Source organism: Echinops telfairi, unplaced genomic scaffold (genome assembly GCF_000313985.2).
Source record: "Echinops telfairi isolate 266 unplaced genomic scaffold, ASM31398v2 ScPeMD7_7475;HRSCAF=8513, whole genome shotgun sequence".
NCBI lineage: Eukaryota > Metazoa > Chordata > Mammalia > Afrosoricida > Tenrecidae > Echinops > Echinops telfairi.
In genome coordinates, this window is record NW_022111379.1 from 11,137,752 (window position 1) to 11,143,865 (window position 6,114).

General features: G+C 42.1%; 1 protein-coding gene across 1 annotated transcript in view; it reads left to right on the forward strand.

Annotated features, from left to right (window-relative positions):
* The first annotated feature begins 459 nt into the window (after window positions 1-459).
* PEAK1 (pseudopodium enriched atypical kinase 1) overlaps window positions 460-6,114 on the forward strand; it is a 226,985-nt gene continuing 221,330 nt past the window's right edge. The window contains exon 1 of the mRNA XM_004711979.3: window positions 460-517. The gene's annotated coding sequence lies outside the window, so the exon portion shown is untranslated. The remainder of the gene's footprint in view (window positions 518-6,114) is intronic.

Sequence of the window (6,114 nt, forward strand, 5' to 3'; positions counted from 1 at the left end):
TCCATACATATATCAATTGTGTAAAGCACATTTATACATTCATTGCCCTCATTATTCTCAAAACATTTGCTCTCCGCTTAAGCCCCTGGCATCAGCTCCTCATTTTTCCCCCTCCCTCCCCGCTCCCCCCATTTCATATAAATTTCATACAAAATTTGTCCTTTTGTTTCTGCCCACCAATTATAAGTCTCTCGCTGCAGAATAAATTTTTTCTCATGTTTTTTGGTTTATTTACAAGGAGGGGTGGGAGTTAAGACCCACTTCTTTCCAGAATCCCCTATAGTGTATGTTTTGAGAACCCATCAGAAATTCTTGACATTCTCAAAGTTTCCAAATAGCAACATGAAGATAAACATTTAGGGGATTAGGCTATCAAGTTATGACGTTTCTATTAAAAGAGTTAAGTTCACGATACAGATGTATTCATACCAATCATGTGTTTTTCTTTTTTTCCATTTCAGATGTCTGCTTAAAGTGGATCTTATGCCAAAGACATTTCATTGTGGGTTTGTCTAAGGTGAGCTAATTTATTAATACATTTTTCCTTTTAAGTATATTTTATCATTAGAATTCTTTCTGACAAAACAAGTCAAGAGATGGCTGAATGCCTTCCCCTCTGAGGGTTTTAATTGGAAGCAAATGTTATTTATTATAAAGCTACTTCTGTATACTGCTTGTGTTTAGTTGTGTAGGATATATAATTGGAAGAAATTAAGTTGTCTCTAGCATATGATAGTTTTGAGTGAATTTTGATATTTTTCATATTCAAGCATGGAGTCACACTTCTATTCCCTTGATGCACACCTAAGGAAGATATTGGTATTTTAACCTGGTATTACAGAAGGCAAATGTTCAGAGATTCCAACAAGTGATTAGTATCTTAATAGACCCATTTTTCAGGGTTCCCTACCTCTGTGTTTTCTTTGATTTGCTTGCTCTCTGTTGTTCCTTCTGCTTGGTGGACATACCCTTTAGGGCAGTGGTTCTCAACCTGTGGGTCGCGACCCCCAAAGGGGGTCGAAGGACCCTTTCACAGGGGTTGCCAAAGACCATCGGAAAACACTTATTTCTGATGGTCTAAGGAACTGAGACACCGCTCCTCTATCCTTTTCCAGACGGGCCGCCCACATGCAGATACGCCCCCATACGAGTACCCGGCGTGAAGGGTACATATGCTATACCATGCTTCAAGACAACATTTCATTTATTTGTCATTAGAAATAAATATTTCAAAAAAAAGAAGAAAGAAATATTTCCCAGTAAATAATGACATACTGTTTTTGTGATTCATCACTATGCTTTCATTATGTTCAATTTGTAACAGTTAAATCCATCCTGCATATCAGACATTGACATGATGATTCATCTCAGTAGCACAATTACAGTGATGAAGTAGCAACGAAAATAATGTGATGGTTGGGGGTCACCGCATATGCGGGACTGTCTGAGAGTGTCGCAGCAGCAGGCAGGGTGAGGCCCACTTCTGCGGGGTGTGAATGGTTGGCGTCCATGGAACAGTTTGCCCCCGTAGAAAGCTTTGGCAGCTAGCATTGAACTCTAGAAATCGGATCACGGAGCCCTTTCCCTTTTCTTGACTATCTTGGCTAACATCCCCTTGATCTTTTTTTCCCCTTCTTCTTTTTGGTAAATCTTTTGTCTGGTGTCTCTGTCTTGAGGCCAGCTATTCTCTACGCTTTTCTCACTGTCGCCCGAATCTTTTTTCCTTAAAGGGTAAATGCCATCATGTCTGTCTCTTGCTCACAATCCTCCAGTATCTCTACATTGCCAGACAGATGTTTCACAAAATTCCTTTCTAGAGCAGTATCTGCTAGGGGTTTACTTGTGGGGTTGCTAACTGCAAGGTCAGCAATTTGAACCCAGCTACCACTCCAGGGCAGAAAGGGGCTCGATTCCTGTAAAAGATGGACTGTTTCAGAAACTCTCAGGACCAGTTCTACTCTGTCCTGTAGGGTTGCTATGGGAACGGAATCGACTCCATGCAGTGGGTGGTAGTTGATTGTCATATCATAGGTATCATGAGCTAACAGTTTAAAAAAACCAGCTTTATTGATATAAATTCATATACGATACATCCCTTCATTTAAAGAACACAATTCAATGGGTTTAATTTTAATTCAGCGGTTCTTATGAATTCATGGAATCCAGCACATTTTTGTCACTGTCCAAAGGCACTGGTACTCAGTAACAGTCTTTATCCTTTCTTCGCTCTGCTGAATCCCTGTACAATCTTAATCTACGTTCTTCTCTACGGATTTGCCTGTTGTGGCTGTGGCCTCATTTGGAGGCACTGTGGAGGTAAATAGCTCATTGGAGGCCATACCCATAATGTTAGTCTGGGTTGACTAGAGAAACCAATCCAGAGGCACTCAGATGTGTGTAAGAGAGAGTTTTATATAAAAGAGTAATTGTATATTAAACAACATCCCAGTCCAGATCAAGTCCATAAGTCTGATATTAGCCTACGTGCCCAGGGCCAATCTATAAATTCCTCCTCAGACTCACGCAACACATACAATGACGCCCCATGCTGGGAGATCACAGGCCAGTGGGTAGAAAGTCTTATGGATCCAGTGGTGGTAAGTATTTCAGCACTGGCGTGGGTCTCCATCTGGCTCCTCCATCTCCAGGGCTCTGGTTCCATCAGTGTGTCTCCAGGTGGTTTGTCAACAGGAACACAAAGCAGAGAGAGTGGGTCTGGCCTCCTATGAGCTATTTTTTCTCCATAACGCCTCCAAATGAGGTCACCAAGCTGCGGCCCCGATTGACAGACTAGACTCCACCCCTTTGCAAGTCCACAGGAGATTATGTAACTGCCACACCTATTCTCTATATTTATATAATAAATGGAATCATTTAGTACGTGATCTTTTAAACATTTAACATTAACATGATCCTATTCAAGGATCATCCATGTTTCACTCCACATTGGTATTCATTCCTATTTATGGATAATGTTCCAGTTCCTGGATATCTTTCACTTTGTTCATCCATTGGTCAGCCGACGGACACTTGGGTTGGTTTGTCTTTGTCTGCTATGATGACTTATGGTTCTGAACATTCATGCAGACATTTCTTGTGTGGACATGTTTTCATTTTTCATGGGTGTATACATGTGAGCAGTAGAGTTGCTGTATCCTCTGCTAACTACATGCTTAACATTTTAAGGAACTGCTGAAACATTTTTTAAAGAGGCTACCCCACTTTGCATTCCTCCCAGCAATTAAGAGGCTTCCCATTTCTTCCCATCCTTGCCAAGTACAATTGGTTTTTGTCATTAATCTTGTATCTTGCAACCTTGCTGAACGCATTTATTAGTTCTAATAGTTTTTAATGGATTCTGTAGCATTTTCTAGCTAGAAGATCATATCGGCTATGAATAGAGATGGTTTTCCTTATGCCTTTTTAATCCAGATGCCTTTTGTTCCTTTGTCTTGCCTAATTACTCTGGCTTTAACCTCTGGTACAATGTTGAATAGAAGTGGGGGCCATGGACATCTTTGTTTTCTTCCTGATCTCAGGGGAAGAGCTTTCAGCTTGTCAGCATTAGGTTTGCTTTGGATTTCCTGTGACTGCCCTTTCTCAGGTTGAGGGAGTTTCCTGTATGCCTAGTTCGTTGAGTGTTTTTGTCATGAAAGAACATAAGCTAGCATTCACTGAAGTATTTCTCTATACGTGAGGCCCTCTGCTAAGTGCTTTGTCGCTGTTCTGTTTGGTCTTCACAGCAGGCCCATGAGGTGGAGGCTGCTATTTTGTCCTCATTGAAACTGATACGCCATAGGAGCAGATTGTTTATTTCAAAGCTTGTACGCACCATTATTATCCTGTATGTTCCTTACGTGAACCATGCCGAGTTGCACTTGTGCTCTTACAGATGCTGGTTTTCTGCCCCTAGAATCCTCCCTCTCCCTCCCCTCACCGAGTTGATCATAAACCCACCACAGTGCCTTCTATGCATTGCTCTGATAGTACCCTTCCCACTGGCTCGTGATTGTTTATAAGCATATGTTTTGTTTTAGAATGTGTCATTTTTGAGCTCTCAGGGTATTGTGAAAAGCCAGGAAAGCATTTTATTTCAGAAGCCAAGAGATTCGAGGATTTCAGGAGCCTTGGCAGAGGGCAGCAGTGTCAGATACCGAGGAGAGAGCAAAGAAAATGTTTACATGTGCATATTTGTGGAATGCGTTTTGCATCTTGCTTTTTGAACTTCCTCTATCCCAGAGATCGCTCCACGCACATAGATCTATCCCCTTCAAGTCTGTAGCTGCAGGGTAGTTTGGAGCTGGAGATAGTCTAACTTAGGTGCCCAACATTTAGGTGCACGCCCCTCTTAATTACCATGAAAAGCCGCTTCCCTGAACAAATTAAACTCTGCCTTTTGTAAATCACAAAATCATCATCACGCCTTTGGTGTGTACCTTAATTCCATGTGTAATTCAGTACACAAATACTGTACAGTGAACAGAAATGTATCCTAAAGCAGGGCAGCCTTTAAATCATAAGGACATCTTAGTTTTTGGAAGTAATATTTGCAGTTTAAACAATTTTTTTTTATTTGTAGTTTTTATACTTGTTTTATTTCTAAAAAGAGCCCTGTGTCCAGGTATCTGCTCCTTTGAGCAGTGCTGTGGCACACATTCCCCTGCCTGACTTCGGCAGGAGATGCACACGAGAGTCTGAGGTGTACAGCTCTGAATAGAATGGTCGGGTTAAGGCAGCGGTTTTCAACCTGTGGGTCGCGACCCCTTTGGGGGTCAGATGACCCTTTCACAGGGGTCGCCCGATTCATAACAGTAGCAAAGCTACAGTGATGAAGTAGCAACGGAAATAGTTTGATGGTTGGAGGTCACCACAACATGAGGAACTGTATTCAAGGGCCGCGGCCTTAGGAAGGTTGAGAACCCCTGGGTTAGAGTATGCTGAGTTTTAGTCTTAAAGAAATATCACACAATGTATTTCCAAAGCGATTCCCCTGTCTTACATGCCTACCAGAAATACATGGGAGACCCTCTTGATTTCCAACCTCTCTCCAACTTTTGGTGTATTCATGCTTTAATTTTCCTGGTTGAATGAGATCTAATGGCTTCTAATGTGATCTTCTAAAACATGTTTGAAATCGAAGTATTCTTTTTCAGCTATGCAGTCAAATGCAGAGATCTTAAATGTACAGGTCAGTGACTTTTCCCAAAAACTCTGTGAAAATGTTAGAGCAGTTTCGTTATCCCCAGCATTCCCCGAGGTCTCTGTCTCGGCGTTCTTTAACTTTGCCAGAGGCCACCAGGCTCCGGGTGTCTCTCATGGTCGCCTTGTTTTGCCTCCTCAGGAACATCATATGAATGTGCTCTCAAATGTGCAGGTAGTGAGTTTGGCACAACCAACATAGAGATGCACATATGGGTGGTTAAGCAAATTGGTGTCTGGGTTGGTCCAAGTGTGCATGTAGGGGAGAACATAGTACACCCAAATGCCGGCCCATAGATTCACTGAAGACACTTGGTCTTCTGAGTTTGAAGACTAGGACCCTCTCTCGTGGGACAGCTCAGTTGTGTCAATTTGGCACAACGGTCGTGATTCACAAAGTCGTGATGTGCATCCAGGGAAGTGAGTAGCACCTGGGGTCTTAAACGTTTGGGAGCAGCCGTTGGAGATGCAAATATGGCTGTCTGCTCTTTAGAAGCAAAGCAGGAAGAAGATAGGCCAAGGCTCAGACACGAAACACATTGACAAGAGCTACAAGCTCGTCTGCACGGAGGGCCAAGACCTAGAAGACCTGAGAGAGAGTGTCCCTGTGGCTTTGCAACTACTTCTCCTTGTGATATTCCTCTGTATCTCCCCCTCTGTCTGGGTTTTCTCTCGGTGTCTAATGTGTTTTGTTTTATTACTGATTCCAAAGCAATTGGTTTAAGACACACTCAACTCTAATAGGGTCTCATTAACATTATTCAGAAAGTATTGTTTCCAAGTTACCCTGGTTCCCCGAAAATAAGACAGTGTCTTATATTAATTTTTGCTACCAAAGATGCCCTTGGTCTTATTTTCAGGGTCTGCCTTATTTTTCCATGAAGAAGAATATGGTACACATTTATTGTTGAACAA